This window comes from Microtus ochrogaster, chromosome 16 (assembly GCF_000317375.1).
Source record: "Microtus ochrogaster isolate Prairie Vole_2 chromosome 16, MicOch1.0, whole genome shotgun sequence".
NCBI lineage: Eukaryota > Metazoa > Chordata > Mammalia > Rodentia > Cricetidae > Microtus > Microtus ochrogaster.
In genome coordinates this window covers 33,197,470-33,216,117 of record NC_022018.1, presented here as the reverse complement: position 1 = coordinate 33,216,117, position 18,648 = coordinate 33,197,470, and positions in this window count along the sequence as shown.

Here is an 18,648-nt window from a genome sequence, read left to right as displayed (position 1 = left end):
GTGGGCTATGTGAAAATATGTAAATAGGAAATGTTTAATTTCATTTTGAAGGCCTGGAAGACTATTTGAAGTTAACCATAAATGAGAGGATTTCTTCATAATCCACAAAAGCCGGTTTGAAATCCTAATTACACACATTCTTAAAGAAGTGCCAAATGGTAATTATTTGAAAAAAGCTAGGGAGAATCCAAATATAGAAAAAAGGACACTTATTTTTCTATGTCAAAAACAAGGAACTATCCACCTAGTTATTTTCCATCACAAAACATCTCTCTTTTCATTTTTATAAACTCAGTCACTCTGTTTTTTTTTCTTTCGTTGACTCTGATAATATAAAACAATGATAACTTTGACTTAAAGTATGGTACATACTATCCTTGATTCTGCTGCTAATTAATGATATCAAAAGCTCAAGCAGGATTATTCTGCAGTCTTTTTATCTCTGCATGATGAGAAACTTCAAACAACCTCACATCTTCCATTGCCAGTTGGGTGTCATGTATAATCTGAGCAATAGTAGTAACTGTTCCCACTAAAACTATTATGGCTAAAAGTAGATAATCAGCCATTTAACAGTCTGATGAGAATGGTGCTACTCTCCCGTATATCATCAATATTATTTGGAAACAGTACCAGAATGCTGTTCTGCCTTGACGCCAAACAAGGGACTTCTTCACCTAAACACTACTCATGCAACTATATATTTATAATTTCTGCATACATATGCACAGGGTCACAAACAATTATTTCACAGTGTTCTCATTTCTTCCAGGAAACATTATCTGCTTTTATTGGTATGTTACATTATATGCTGGTTATGAGACCATATTGTACTTCCTTTCTAAAGTTCTAGTTTGATGTCATGGTAGTTTAAAAAGCCAAGGAACTGCTAAAAATAATGAAGGCTTTTGAGTGAAATACTTCTAATATTCCTTATCATTTTTCAGTGAAATTCTTTTAAGAGGATAAACACATTATCATGTCTAAAAACCTTATGCTGTGTATCATCAGATGGTGTATTGAAGCTTTGGAGGGGCTTGGATGATATTTTAGTTGGTAAAGAGCATGCCATGCAAGCATGAGGGCCAGGATTCAGAATCCCAGTACCCACATATAAGCTGTGTGGGCAGAATTGGCCTATTCATACCCTCAGGACTCCAGAGCCAGATACATGGCTCTCAGCGCAAACTGGCAACACAGACTAGTCAAATCAGGAAATTGTGAGACCCTACCTCAGGAAATAAAGTGGAAAGCAATTGAAAGAATCAATCTTTTGTACTCACACACAAACACATTTACATGCATTTGCCCTCCTCTCATGTACAGCACATACACAGATGCACACACACACACACACACACACACACACACACACACACACACACACACAACTCTGTCCATGAACCTATCTTTCCAAATGTAAGTAGACAAACACTTCCCTTCTGGATATAATAACTACAGCAAGACTTCATTACTCTGCATTGCTGCTGAAAATCAGTTCATCCAATAAATGACATCAGTTTAGTTTTAGTGGATGTCTGAGATAAACCTTTCTTATCTTAGGAATTAATAGTAGATCTGATTTTTTCAATCTTATAAAAGATGAGGAAATATAGAAAGAAGTATTTCTAAAGCCCTTTTGAGGCACTGTTGAGAAACATTAATGGAAATCTACAATACAGTTTCACAGTATGAGTTAACATGATGTCTGACAAGTGGTCAGTTAGAGTACTTAGCCTAGTATCATTTGTAGGAGAATTTGGAGAAAACAAATTATTGATGTGTGACTTCACTTTTACTATAATTCAAGAAACACTGTGACTGTATTTGGAGATAATAGATTTTAAGACACAGTACAATATGTTACAACAGCTCTTAAATAAACTATCGATATAGAGAAAATGTTTTAGTAAAGCTTTTTTTGCTGTTCTCTCACAGGCTAAACTGTTTTCTTTTTCTGAGTAATTCATTGTACTTGTGAAATAATTTACAGTAAAAACAATCCTCTTAATCACATCACAGAAGCTTAAATAGTTTTGTAATACCATTAAAAAATCAATACTTAGCTTTTAGGTGATGAATTAATTAATAGAGCATGAATGCTTGAAGTCTGTATTACCCAGCATGCACCTTGGTTTTCATAATATCACTGTCAATGGGAATTGTATACAAAGTAACAGACTGTAGCTGTTTGAGAAGTGCTGATAAAAATTTGTCAGTCCGTATCTCCCAATGAGATTATACCAGTAAAATCTGGTGGTGGTACACAACTTTAATCCCAGCACTTGGAAGCAGAGACAGGTGGATCTTTATAAGTTCAAGGCCAGCCTGATCTACAAAAGCCAGTTCCAAGAGTGCCATGGCTGCACAGAGAAACCATTTCTTAAAAGTAAAATAAAACAAACAAAAATACAAAAAGCATAAAACAAAACAAAACATAATCCTGTCTCTATCTCCTCCTAAGTACTGAGATTAAAGGCATGTGCAATCATTGTGCCTCAAGAGATAGACATGCCTAAACTTTGCTGGTAGGCCATGACATTGTGGTTATATACAGATTAATAGAAATGGGTTAAATTAAGATGTAAGAGTTAGGCAATAAGAAGCCAGAGCTAATGGACCAAGCGATGATTTAATTGATACAATTTTCTGTGTGGTTATTTCGGGCTAAGCTAGCTGGATGACTGGGACAAACAAGTGGGCCCTCACCCCTTGCAACACATTACCAATAGCATATAATCTTTGGGAGTCTATGGGACTTCACTATCCAGCAACTCCAAAAGAGGTAACCCATTCATTTCACTCTGCTTTTCCTTTGTTAGATTATAATGTCTAGTAGTGTGATTATAGGGTAACTCCTTTTCAGATACATACATACATATATACATACTTACTTACATTTGTGTGTGAGAGAGAGAGTTTGCATGTATGTGTAAAATTACAGCCAAGCAATGCAAAGATGATAAAGGAAATCAATGAAATACATTTATTCAAGACATTAAAATAGAGTTTGAATACCATTTCCTTTCTTGTTCTTGCTGTATTGCACTGGCCTATAATTTATGTAAGTGCTGAATCAAATTGATGACAGGTACCAGTGAGATGGCTAGGTGGGTGAACCACCCAAATTCAATCCTTAGAATCTACATAGAGGAGGATGGAGAGAACCTATTTCTTAGAATTGATCTCTGACTTCCATGCATAAGCTGTGACATGTGCACACTAGCACATAATGCACATGAAAAATATAATGAATGTATTTTAAAGAAGAGGAGATGACAACCCACCATCGCAGTGTCATTCCTGATGTTAGGGTGGAAGCTTCTGAGATTTTGCCACTCGGAGTGATTTTAGTTGTCAGTTCTCGTATTTGCCTTTTCTCACATTAAAGACACTTTACTTACTCCTGTTCTTGATTCATTTGACTTAGCTGTGCACTTGTGTTTTTGCATCCTTTTTCTCATCCTTGGGTTTGGTTCAGTTGCTTTTGTCTCTGTATACATACACTGTGCAATCCACATTTCTTTCACCATTATTTATTCAATTTTTATCATAACTGTTTCTCTTTATTTTTCTATCTCTCCTTCAGGGACTACAATTATGGTTATTTAATCCTTTATTTATTTATTTATTTATTTATTTATTTATTTATTTATGCTTGAAATCAACCCACAGTTCATTGTCTTTTTTAAAAAAAATTACTTTCCATTGATGAGTTTAATTTTAGTTTCCATTTATAATACTTCCTCCCACACTACATTGTCTTCCATTACTTCCATCCTGTGCGTCTTTACTGCAGAAGTTGTAGTCATTAGTTTTAGAAGTTTAATTGGAATCTTTAAAATATATGAGAAGAGATAAAAACACAGATTTCACATTTCTCTTTAGGTTTTGGCTCATATGAAAAAGAGTTTTAGAAATGGCTTTAATGTCATTCGCTGATGATGGCATTTGGCTCAGTTCTGTCTTGATTTCAGTTAGAAATTTCTTTAGAAATTATGTTATTTCTTTTTTCTTTGCATGCATGTGATTCTTCAAATGGCTGCTGGACAGTGAGAGAAAGATTAGAGAGGGGGAATGGATGGTAGTATTTCTTCATGTCTATACATATTCTTGATCTGCAATCTAGGATGCAATGAAATTGTTCTAGCTGACTATCACAAAGCTGAACCTGAAGCCAACTGTTCCCACTACTAATGCAGGATACACCTGAGGAATTTACCCTAAGCCTGGTCTGACTGGTGGGAGCAGTCACTTAGCCAGATTGGCAACACCAGCTACTCATCTTCTTATTTCTGTCAAGTGGTTCAGTATCATTGCTCACAGGTCTACACTTTTATAGTGGCCAAGAGAATCTATAGTCTTTAGGAGTTCTGTCCTTTGGTAGTATTCTACTTTTCCTTAGTCTGCTCCATGGACCACTTGGCAATCCTGGACTCCAAGGTTCATGGTTCACAGAAGCGTCTCTTCCATTCAGGGAAAAACATCTCCATTTCTCCTGGCTGGAAACTAAACTCTTTCCTGGGACAGTAGGCTAGAGTTTTGTAAGAACTCCTTATACATAGCTATCACCTACTTGTAGGGTTTTGAAGTTATTTCGTCTGTTTACCTGGCAGTGTGTGCTGTTGTCTCAGGTAGGAAGGGTTACATGATTATTATTCTATGTTGAATGGAACAGTTAATCTCTTCCAATAGAATTCTAGCTATGGACTCTATTTAATCTCCTTTAATAGTTACTCTAGTGTAGCAACTTTTAGATTCGGAAATTAATAAAGATATTTACTACTTGCTGACAGATAATAAAGGTAAGATACTTAATACTTTCCTTTTTATTTGAATGCTACCTTACTCTCACACATATCCAATCTCGTTTGGATTTTCATACCAGTGTAGTTAATGCTATTATTTATATAATGTTGGTTTGTATTTACCCAATAGCTTAACCTTTATTTCCCTATTCAGTTTGAAAATATTTTAGTCATAACATAGGCACAACATGTTATTTAAGATAGAATACATGTCAATGAATTCAATCATTTTACTTCTTCCCTGAGTGTACTTATGACCAATAGTAATGAACAAATCAAGAACAGTAAGATGTTAACAAGACAACAATAATAAATAAAATATAATGATAATAACAAAATTCTGCAATAAAAGTTTGCCCCTTCAGACCATTTTAAGTGAAAGAAAGATGACTCACTAAAGGTACACTTAATGTAGTGCCATGATAACCAATCTCATCAGAGAGACTGCTCCAAAATTACTATTGCACCTCTCATGATGTAAATACACTGGAGCAAGCAAGGATTTATGTCCTTGGAAGTACAGAGAAAGATCACAAAGCTATCTCAGAACAACATTCAACTTAAAACTTACAATTTTTTAAAAAATTTATCTTTGATATTTTTAACACAATTTACCAAGAATACTCAAAACATAAACAATGAAGCTGCAGATAACAGCGAAGGGATTATTGTACTTCAGTATATTATATTATTATCATTATTAATTTTACCACACGCTGAATGTAATGTGTTCAATAAGCACTTCACTGCTGAGTTGCATTGTCAGCAAATAAGCAGAGCTTTGGAGATGACTCATTATATAAAGTTCTTAAGAGATACTACATTTATGTACAAGTGGAGAGACCAAGAAAGACATTCCATGCCAATTACCTGCCTCCACATATACAGTCACAGACATATATATGCTCCTCCAACACATGAAAAAAGTAAAGGTAGATTTTTAACTGAGGTTGTCAAAAAAGAGTTGAAAGAGTGGAGAAATTAGAAGAATATAAGTAACAACTGGAAGAAATTCAAGAAGCAATGGGAAAAATACAGAATATCCAAGACCATAGTAGCTAGAAAAGTTAGCTTCAAAATAGAAGTGAGAGGAGGGCATGGAAATGTAATTTGGATAAAAGCTCATGATCAAAAAGGTTGAAGGTTATTTTACCTAATGGAAACTCTTTTCTCACTTAATGTGTTTCCCAAATACTACATAAAAGCTATTAGAAGCAGCTGGAATGTTGGCAATAGGATAAGGAACTAAATCCTGAATAATTTAATTGGAACAGCTGCAGTCAAATTTATAGCTATAAATAGCTAACTAAATTATTTAAGAAAATGAGCAGTCAGGGTTCTCTGCCCTGTGGTAAGTCCTAGGTCCTCCCCCTTTCGTCCATATCTAGCAAGGTGAACATCCAAACTGGCTAGGCTCCCACAAAGCCAGCACATTAAGTAGGATCAAAACCCCTTGCCATTGTCCTTGGCTTCTTGACTGCTCTTTGTACTGGAGAGGGAGGGGGAGAGGAGTGCGGGGAGGGGGAAAAGGGTGGGAGGAGGGGGAGGGAAATGGGAGGCTGGGAGGAGGCAGAAACTTGTTTTTTTTTCCTTTTCTCAATAAAATAAATAAATATTTTATCTTAAAAAAAAGAGATAGTTAAATGATAAAAAAAAAGAAAATGAAAACTTTGGGGGGATGAGTTCATATGATTCCAGAAGAAAATACCACTTATACACTTGCGTATTTTCTTTTAGCTCACATTTCCAGAAGTGGAGAACCTTGGTCTTTTGTTACATCATAATAACCAGGTCTACAGTTTGATCAGAGGTGTTTTTATAGCTGTGATTTGGTATATTAGACAAAAGTTCCTAGTCTTTCCAAACTAGAGTGCAAGCATCTTCATCTCTCCAAGTACAGTTAAGATGGAATGTGACTGGTCTTTCTAACTTGGAACCCTGGAAATGCAATTTTGAGTTTCATTATACAGGAAATTTTAGAACATGGTACCACACCTCTGTCAAGATGTGGAATTATGTCACGTAAGGTAAATTCATGTATGAATCAAAAACAGAGGACACTTTTACAAGTACAATGTGCCACAGACTTCACTAGGATTTCAGACACGAGTCAAGTTTAAATCATCTTTTTGACATTTATATAATTTTTTAACCTGATAACCAACACAAGTTTACATCCTTGACTCATTAACAAGAAGGTTTATGTTTTAAAAATAGATTCATTGATATAGAAAAGAGTCCACAGCAATGAATATTCAATTACCGAGTTACTTAAAGTCATGGTTCTAACACAAATATAATAATGGAGGAGCTATAGACCAAGTAAAAATCAAACCAGGTGGAAAATATTCTTTCCAAAATGAAACAGTACAGGAAAATCTGTGTCTTATTCCCTGTTCTACTGATATGAAGAGAGACACCATAACCAAGACAACTCTCATAGAGGAGAGCATTTAATTGGTGGCTTGCTTACATTTTCAGAGGCTTAGTCTAGTATCTTGTTGGCATAGAACACAGTGGCAGGGAGCAAGGAAGCAGGCAGGTGTAGTTCTGGAGAAATAGGTAAGAACTACATTCTTCTCTATAAACTTGGAGAGAGAATACGAGTCTGGTATAGACTTTTAAACCCTAAAAGCCCACCTTCAGTGACATACTTCTTCCAACAAGGTCACACTTTTTAATCCTTTCAAATTGTGCCACTCCCTGGTGATTAAGCATTCAAATATGTGACCCAATGGCAACCATACATATTCAAATCACCATATTCTTCTCCCTGGCCCCCATATGCTTGTAGTCATATCATAATAAAAATTAAGTTAATCCATTTTCAAAAGTACCCATAGCCTTTCAGGTTTAACACTGTTTAAAATTCCAAAGCCCAAGTCTTTTCTGAGACTCAGGACAATCTCTTAACTGTAACTGTCTGTAAAATAAAAACCAAAAAGGAAATCACACAATTCCGGCATACAATGGAACATAATATGCATTATGATTCCAAAAGTGATGAAGAAACCATAGGGAGAAAATACTGGACCAAGGCAATTCCAAATTCTGAATATCTATGTCTGATGTCAAAGGACTCCAGATATCCAACTTCTTTTGGCTTTGTTGAATACTACACACTTCTCTCTTGGGTTGATTCCACACCCAGTCTGCAGATTTTTTTTGTAAAGCATCTCATGACTAGCCCTACCGTAACCCTAACCCTTAACCGCAACCCCTAATGCAAACCCTTACCCTACACCTGTGTCTCCTACAACTTGGGGTCTTCAACACAGTCCAGGCTTCACCTTAATAGTTTTATGCAATGGTCTCTCTAGGCCTTTAGGTAGGCACTTCTGACACATCTGACCTTTAAAGCTTTCCTTGACCATGGAGAGAGTTTCTACAACCCCTTTCTTATATCTTTGACTGTAAAGCCAAACCTGTCATTATGACTATTATGCCAATATGACAGACAGGTCTCTCACCTCCTCTCCTCAAAATCCTTCTTGATTAATTATTTTTCTGTTGCCAAGATTAAACACTGTGGCCAAAAGTGACTAATGAAAGAGAAAGTTTATACTTGTTTATGTTTTCAGAGAAATAAGGGTCTGTCTCATGATCAGGAGGCAGGGTAGGAAGTAACTGGCCCAGCAGCAACAAACAGGAATCAAGAGCTTATTTTTTTCAAATGGAAGAAGGAAGCCGAAAGTGCAAAGGGGAAGTAGGGTGAGAGTATAAGCATTCAAACAATTCCCAGTTGCGTACTTCCTCTAGCAAGTTTCCACCCCACAAAGGTTCCATAAACTCCATAAATGGTGCCACCAACTCGGGACCAACTGTTTAAATACCTGAGCATTTTCATTCCTTTTTATGAAAACAGCACACTTAGATTCTATCAGCACATAGAGACCCCAATTTGAGAGATGCATAATAATCAGAAGCAGATACATGCTTGAAACAACACAACACTAAAAAAAAAAAAAAAACACCAAAGAACCAATAAAAGTGTAGAAGTGCCAGATGGACCTGTCTCCCTGTTACCTTAGACTCCCCTTGCTGTACCCAGCATTTGCCCAGCTTCACAAGGTTAGGCAGATGTGTCCTACTCTATGGTGAGTCAGTTTGGGTTTGGTTTTGATCCCACAGTGGCCTCTGGATTCTCACGGGACATATCTATCTTCAGAATTAAAGAGAGTTGCAGGTCCTCAAAGTTGAAATCTAGTACTGGAAGACTTACTCTATAGCCCAGTCTGGCCTGCAACTCTATGTAACATTGATAAGATGGCCTTTAAACTTTCAGTAATCCTCCAGCTGCAGTTTTGTTAGTGTTGCGATTAAAGGAATGAGCTGGTATTCTGATCTCTGGGAGATTTTACACACCTAGAGCCTAAATTATTTAATCATCTTCTATTTTAATACTTTCTGTATCTGGAAGAAAATTTGCATTCAACAGGTGAACAGTAATAAAGATTTTCTTTGGTGTGTAAACACATGCTGTCTGGAATTGAGAAAATCCAACTATTAGTCAGTAATAGAATCCACAGGAAAATAAGAGTTAGCAGTGCATGGTAATATGGATCAGTTGGAAATTAGAACTGTACTAGTGTTAATACTTAGGTAGATCATAAATTCATACCATGTAGTGACAATAAGAGACAGAATGTGATAAATAATACTTTGCATTTGTGCAAATAAAAACAAAACCACAGGAAAAATTTCACATATTTCACAAGTAAGCTATAGCATGTACTTTGTAATATGCACATACATGAGAGAACAGATAGGAGTAAGAATCAAGTGTGTACTGAGAAGGGAAAATGATTTCCATTTTAGAGATTGATGTCGATGGTCAGAGAGAGTCCCACCTTTCTACATCTGCCCACTGCTTCTCACTGTGTTCTCAACTCTGAAACTTAGCATAACACTTTTGTCCTTCTCTTCTCCTACCTTTTATCTTTCTCATCTTTTCCTTCATTTTTCTTTTTATCTCTTTATTTACACACACACACACACACACACACACACACACACACACACACACGGGGGGGTGGATGGTCATTTTACCATTCTTTGAGTTACAGTTCTGCAAAGGAGATATATTTACAAAAATATATTAAGTTTTTTTAACTACAAGAGCAGTTGAAATATTTAAATATTGATCCACCTCTCCAATTCTATAGAGGTCATTTTTGGTTGAAGGCTTATTAAAAACGGGTATTTAATCCATTTATTCCAATACCCTTAGAGTCTACAGTTTTGTTACGCATTCCTATGTTACTGAAGTGAACTAAAATTAACCTGTAATATATTCTGTAATAGACAAGTTTCCAGGATAGAATTTTCCTAAATTAAATTAATTTATATAAAAAATTAAGACCTCTGAAAAGTACTACTGTACCAGTAGTGATGCAACATCAATAAGGTCTCCACAGTTTTGGCTTTGGTGTCAGTGTGCCAGAGTCAGGGGCATAAAGTTACTCTTCAGTATGGTTTCTGACCTCCACTTCCACTCCAACTTTCTGGGGAAGTTTTTTGAGTTGTTGGGGTTAGCTCAGTGAGAACTCTGACTCATTACTCACTTTAGATCTCACAAGCTCATGCGCAGAGTGAGAAGACTCCTCTATGGTCATCCACAAAGCATAGAGCTCTCTCATGCATTTCAGAGAAGCTTTACCTTAGACAGAAAATTATCCTTAACTTTAGATAATTAAGCAGTTCTCTTAACTATTAAAAATAATACAAGTTACTGTAGAAAAATAGTGTCTATAAAAACAGCATTCAGTAGCACCAATTGGTAATAATAGCAATGCTAAAAAAACACAGTGTGTATACATAAATATATACATATACATATATATATCAAGAAAGACAAAGAGACACAGAAAACTATGGTATATATGTATATATATACATACAAACACACATATATGTAGGCTATTTTTTCTTGTTTTTATTTTGACCCAGAGAATAGACATTTATAAATGGCTTTATTGCTTAATCTTCAATGAGGTCTGGCTGTTGTGTGTGTGGTATGAATGTAAACTGAGAGCGAGAAGCCCCAGGTGTGTTTAATTAAAGCACTTTAAAGAGCAGGATCATGTTTTACTACTAAGTTGCATTTGCAAGACTATATTTAGCCGATCTAATGCCGTGTCATGGTTGCAGTAAATAAAAATCAAGATGACTGAAAGCAGACGTGTCTCATGGGTCAATGTTCCTGCTGCCTGATTGCCATCCCCTCCCCTGAAACAACTCAGTTATTCACATGAAGCCCTTGCCAGAACCTTGACAGGTTCCTGCAGTTACTCCTTTTTATGCAACAGAAAATTTGCTTTGTTTGGAAACTTTGCTTTGGAATTTTATTAGTCCCAATCAAGCTGAACATCAGAACTAACGAGGCACCGGGCCAATCATCTCTACCATTGTTTCTGGATTTTCTGAAGTACGACACCAATCAGAGAAACTTAAACAGAGAGCATGGGAGAACTGGGAGGTCTCCTTGTGAATGTGCTGCCTCTTCATTATTTACTTGCTGGTTCTTGGTATCTAAGATGAACCCGTAGGAAGTGTCCCAAATATCGTGCATCAGACTTGTGTGGAATCGTTATGCAATAGAACTATTTTTAGACTTTCTAAAGTTATGAGAAATTAATGAAGGCTTAAACTTGAAAACCCAGGCAGGCATAAAAGAAAGAGAAGGTACAGTTAGTTTGGCATTTTGTACTTCTGTGTATAAGACGTCAACCCTGATCCAATTAGTCCTTGCTGTTATTTTCTGAAATTTACCCACATGCAGTGGTATACAAGTTACAGTTTTAACATTCCTTGAGACATTTTACCTATTATGTAAATTTCAAAATTGAATTATTTCTATGAAAATATTTATATCAAGCTCCTAGAACTTCATGGAGTTATTTTCTCTCAATATTCCAACTAGGTCATAGACCCAGAGTTCTGCTCACGGTGTTTATTGTAGACTAAATGTTTATGTATTCTTCCATTCATAAGTTAAATATAAGTCCCAATATGAAAGATGGTATTTTAGGAAGTTTTATCATTTAGGGAGATAAAATGGATTAAAAGAAACCCATAGGTGTTCCCTGGTGATAGATGCAAATATATAGCAAAAAGACAGATGCCAAAGAATTGGGGTGTAGTCCTCAACATAGACCAATCCTCAGGCCCCTCTGTCTCTGAGTTAGCAGGCTCTACATATGGGATGTGTCAGTTTCTATTTGGGTATTTTATACAGAAGCTCCAGATGACTAAGATGGTATATCTGTGTGTATATGTAACACTATAAACCAATAATAGAGGTACTCAGACTACATTTTAATGCATAAAATAATATATATCTGCAAAGGAGTTAACAAAAATTCATCTATTTTCTGTTCATTAACATCTTGCTTATTCCTTAAGAAAAATCCCAAACACTGTCTCATCCCAAAGTCTCTCTGTTTTGTGTGTAGACATGCACGTGCTTTGTTTCTTATAAGGATCTGTTTTTTTCCTAATTATTTTATGCATACTCTCTGTCTCCTAATTAACTAGCAAACTGCTAAGTCGGGAGTAGGCACAATATTTTATAACTTCCTGACATCTAATTAAGATATTATAAATTCATGCTTTTTAATATGACATCTCTTTAGGGATCCAACATATAGTGTAGCAAATACCAGATCAAATATAAAACACCACACTTATAACCTAAAAGCACTGTAGGCATTGATAAACTAGAAATGGAATGACACAGTCAATGTTGGAAGAAGCTAAACCTTATCTCAGATGATATCTGAGAGGAAATACAAGGAAGAGCAACAGCATCCTTAATTCTGTGAAGCATGTAATTCCATGCAGAAGGATAAAGGAGTTGGCTCCACAGCTGACCATATAGGCTAGAATAGAACTTCCTGACACTAAAAAAGAGGTTGGCTTTCTTGGGTTAATTGTGGGTGATACAACACTTACCAAGTTGTCTCTTATAGGATGTTAAAGAAACTGGTGAGCTTGCAGCAAGGGACCTTGTGCCAAGCCACTACTTGGCAACAGGCAATGAAATCATGACAGATTAAATTCAAAGAGTAAAGACAACCATAGTGGTTGTGAAATAAGTACGCTTAAAAGGTCTGAAAAGATACAAAAACGAATAGTCCCTCTGAAAAAGAACAAAAGTTGTAATCCAAAACCAATCGTGAAGTGTGTGCTTACACACACACACACACACACACACACACACACACACACTTCCATTAGCTTTCTCTTTTTTTTGAGACAAGATATGCATCCCAAGCTCACCCACGATGTATTTGGTAGCCCAAGATGACCTTGACCTCTGACCCTCCTGGCTCTACCTACTGAATGAAGGATTACAGGCACATTACCAACCTAGGAAAATAGAGAAAAGCAGAGTGGGAGGGAAATGAAATCACAACCCCTATACGAAGATATGGTGGACTCAAATCACAGAATATATAGACCTAAAATTCATCACAGGGTATTGAAATATTAAATTCTCCTCATGGAAGGGGGAATTGAAAACAATCTACCAATCTACCAGTCTGCTAGGTAAAAAAAAATAAATAAATAAATAAAAATGTAAGTACACAAGGTACCAAAAAAATTTAAAGAATAGATCACTTCAATCAGTTACCAAGAGCCTTAGCATACCAAAACCAGAAATTAAGGCAGAGGTGTGATGGAAATGAGGTCCTTGGAATCAGATGAAGATTCTCACGGGAGCAGAACAATGTGGAAATCAACCAGCATACTTAACACTGCGGTGAAACACAAAGCAGACACAGGACTGGAAGGAAAGTCACAAGTCCCTGCAGACCTCAGCTTAGCTGTTGGTAAAATCTCCATGTTTTTCTCAGGAACAGATATACAAAGCAGCTATGCAACATGCAAATTATGTGGAAGTATTTAACAAAAACTATGCTTTTTCATTTATATTATATATTTGGAAATAATGTACAGATAAATCTTAAAACTTCAAATAGCCCCAGAACAATGTTTCAAAAATGCAAAGGATTGGGTCTGAGAAGACGGGGCAAATCAGTTCATGAGACCTTGCCTCAAAAAATAAGATAAAGAACAATTTAGGAAAATATCAGTGTAGTAAAACTCTTGCCTTTATACACGTATGTGTACAGACAAAACCCCACACATCTGCTTACACATAAGAACAGATTAGATTAACACACAAATGCAAATGATTAATATCTCACAGACGGCCATTTTGTCTTTCCCATAGTGCTTAGCTCGCTACTGGGAACACTATAGCTATCCGGATGTTATTGAACAGCAGACAATTTTACTCTAAAAGATACATTATATTCTAAATTTCAATTTTTACTGCTTTATATTTAGAGAGCTCAAAAACACCCTTTCAACAAACAGAAGTCCTATGGGGTAAATAGAAGAAAACGAATTGGAAAAAACTCAACAAAACAAAGCAACCTTTTACAATATTTAAAAAAATGCTACATGCTGTTATTATTTTTTCAGTTGTACTGAGAATGCAGAAAACAGCTAAAAGTAATAAAAATAGAATACCTGTCTGAAAATTGCAATTCACTTAGGCATCATTGCTATTCATTATTAATATTAAAATTTTTAGTTTAATATTTAAGCAATTGCATTTTTGTTTTAAATGAAAATTTACCAACTCTGCTCCCACTATAGGAAGAACACTTGTGAGAGGAGGCAACTGGTCAATACTCAGAATATACGCATTTATGAAAAATTTATCTGAAATTTTCCCATAGGAACACAGTTTAAAGTTATACTTAGCTGAGTAAGAACAAAGCCTATTTTTAAATAAATTAAATACTTTACAAAAACTTGTTTCAAAGAAACACCATATCAATATTGGCATTATTTGATATATTATTTATTGTGTCTTCTCTATATATTATACTCTAATCATAGATCATTGATTTAACTGTTGTTCTAACAGTAGATTTTATTTTTAAATGCAAAAGTTTAAACTCACACAAATACTCCCAGACACTTTTATGTGTTATGCATGTAAAGTAAGATTGTAAATTCAAACACTTTGAGCATTGAACTTGTTTCAAAGGGTTTGTACCTTTCTCACATTATTTCTCTGGTCACTCAAGCAACAGATTGAATATTTTATTATATGATAATTTTTTCTCTTATCCAAAACATCAGGATAGCTAGAAATTGAATTTTAGACATTATTACCTGAGGCTTTTGATAATGCCTGACTATAGCTATTAATCATAAGTATATTATATATTCAGAATTATTAAATGCACTTACTATCAAGAGGGCAATTCAAAAGCAAGGAGGTGGGGAAGGTATTCTAAGAGCTGGCTTATGAGCTTGGCATGGTGTCCTATGTCTAAAATTCTAGTTCTATGCAAGTGGATGCAGCAACATGAGGACTTAAAGGCCAATCTCAGCTTCATGATGATTTGAGACCAGCCCAAATTACAGGAGACTTTTTCAAAATGAAAAGTTAAAAATTAAACCAGAAAAAATGAAAGAAATAAAAATAATGAATTGACAAAACTATACACAAAATGTTTATATAGCATGTAGTATAGAATGCAAATTTAATAAATTGCAGTTGAAAATTAGTAGCTGTTTTATATTCTTTTATTTATTGCTATTTTATATTATTCTATTTTATTTATTATGATTATTATATTTTATTTTCAGAAGCAAATACTCTAACACTATATATTCAATATTATGCCAAAGTACTTTACCTTGGGAAATACTAAAAGTATTAAACTATTTGTGAAAATTTTGTCATTAAGAACACCCTTAAAAGAATAGCAAAATATTTGCTCAGAAAGCAATTTTTGTTACAAAGGTAGTAGAAGTTTTAAACATATTCTTAACTGTGTACTGTGTTTTTATCTATATTCACAATGAAGAAATCCTTGCAAGTAATATTTTCTTTTGAGCGTGCTACTGATCAGATCTGGTTAAGGAAAATCGTGCTGAATTTATGCTTATCTTATTTTCTCACGTTTGGCCTCTAGGCCATGCTCTTTAAGTTTTGAACTGACATGTACAAATTCAACCTTTCTGAGTATTTCTACAAACACTACATATTTCTTAGTACAAATGAAAACAACTCTGGTTTGAAGGGTAAAAAATTATTTCACAATAGTTAAACTGTGAAAGCACTTACAACCTTTGATAAGGATTTACAGATCCTCAGCAATTCATAGCAAATTTATTGCAGCAAGAATTAGCAGATAACTTAAAGGTGTTTCCCAATGAAAAAATAAGAAAAAATATTGGAATTACTGTCTGCTCTCAAAATAACATTTTCTTTAATCCAAATTCTAATAACCCCTTTGACTGATTTATTCTTTTAAAGACAGAGTCATGTTGGTAGAAGCTTCTCATTCATTCCTGGTCACCAAGATCCTAAATAATCACAGAGGAACTATATTATTTGCAATACTGTTTGGCTGATAACTTAACTGTATTGCTAGCTAGCTCTTATATCTTAAATTAACCAATTTCTACTAATCTGTGTATAGCCACGTGGTTGTGGCCTAACAGTGAGGTTCCATCCAGCAACCAACATCTGACTCCTGTGGCAGTTACATGGCTTTCCCCCGACTCTGCCCACTCTCTGGCCATATCTCCTCCAGCCTGACTATATTCTGTCCTGTCATGGGCCTAAGCAGCTTCTTTATTAGCCAGTGATAATGAAACACATTCACAGCACACAGCGGGGAATCCCACATCACCTCCCCTTTTCTGTTGAAATAAAAAGGAAGGTTTTAACAAGCAAGAATTACAGTTATAATATTTATATCTACTTTATCTTTTTCATAACTAAAGAACACTATATTTATAACTATCTATTCTTCAACTCCATCAAAGACCCCAGAACAATATAATATTGCCTAAGTTAACAGGAAGTGCATTGTAAGCAACTTCCAAAACTCTAGAAATGACAGAGACATCTCACTGCCTGGATGGTTATCCAAAGTTCTTCTGTAACATTGGGGCATCCAATCTTCAGCCTAGAGGCCTATAGTATCTGACAGATTTTTCCATGAATCAGGAAATTTCAAAGCAGTTCTGCCTATATTGGCAGTTTGTCAATCACTTTCTTCTGTGTCCTGCAGAATGTCTAGCAGACTCTTTCATGAATCAGGAAGCCTGAAGAACTGTCTTACCTTCTTTCGTCAACTTCAGCAGTCATTTTTCTGTGAATCCTACATGTCCAGTTCATACAGCATAACATCAAGCAGTCCAGGCAAGAGCAGTTTCTTCCCCAAATGTCTAACAAACTCCATAAGGAGTCTCTTTGACTCCCATCATCCTCCTGTCCTATGGGAAGCCCAAGCCCCCTCCCCCCTACATCCAGGCCTAGGAAGCTTTGTATCCAAATAGACTAGGGTCCCAAAAAGCCAGTACATGCAGTAGAAACAAGTCCCAGTGCCTTTATCAATGGCTTCTCACTCAGCCCCCATTTTCAGCCACATTCAGAGAGTCCAGTTTGATCGCATGCTCATTCAGTAAAGCTATGGAGGAAAAAGTTGAGGCAAGGACATTTGAGTCAGTATAGTGAAAGAAAATTCACATTATTCTCTGAAAATTTTGGCCTGTAAGCATTTCCCTGATGCCCGTAGATTAGAGCTGCTTTCAACTTTCATCAGAGAATCTTGTTTTTTTTTTTTTTTTTTTTTTTTTGGCTGGGGGCAGCAAACAATGAGGAGACTTATATCTGGCCAAAGTCCTCAGATTAGGTAACTATTGGGTACTAAGGCCTAAACAACACATTTGTATTAAAAACACTCCAAGGCCAAGAGAACGCTAGCAAAGCGAGAGTGGTAAAACATTAAAACCCTGATGATTGGAAGAGTGATAAGAAACTATGTCTGTTTTACATTGGTTTGCTCTTTCACTCATGCGTTCCCAGCAGCTATGTTTACCTGCCCAGGGTTTGCACAAAATCAAGGCACTCCACATTCTAGTGTGAATAGAAGAGGGCTCCTGCGGATGGTCCCTTGGTTGACAGGCTATTGACATTACATGGCTTCTGGGATTGAGGAGTTACTTTCTGGGAATGTAGTCTCTGGTAGAATGTCTATGCTACAGTGGATGATCACACAACCAAGGGACAGCAGGCAGAATTTATGTGGACTCAGTGAATTATAAAGAGAGGAAATGAAGACATAAGGAGATGTGTAGAAAGAGTACGTGAGAGTGAGAAAGTAGAGTTGCTTGTGGGTATGAGCAATATAAACAAATCTACATATGCAAAGAGTATGACATCCAGTTATGTACTTATTCTGCAAATATACTTTAGTATGTACATAAATCTCCAATTATTATTCACAAGCATAATAAATTTTATTGAAAGGTTTCTGTTTATATAGTAAATAACCCATATGTTTTCCTATAGTAGTGGATAAATATCATGGATCTTGAATAAATATCATGAAAGATTTGAAAAATATTGGAACCATCTTTCTTCCATCTCTTCAACAAGATTCCCAGAACTCATACCAGTGATTGGCCGTGCATTTCTGCATCTGCTTCTATCAGTAACTGAACAGCATCAAGGTCATCTCAGGGTAACCCACAGAGCCTGGGATCATAGGAACTCACAGACACTGGACAAACAGCTAAGGAGAGCACATGGGGCCAATCTAGGACCTCTCCACATATATGACAGTTGTATAGCTTGGTCTACTTGTAGGACTGCCAACAGTGGGAACAGGGTTTGTTCCTGACCCTTTGGCAAGCTTTTGCAAACCCATTTCTCATACTGGGTTGCATTACCAAGCCTTAATACAAGGGGAAGAGCATAGTTTTTTGTTTTTTTTTATTGAGAAAAGGAAAAAAAAAA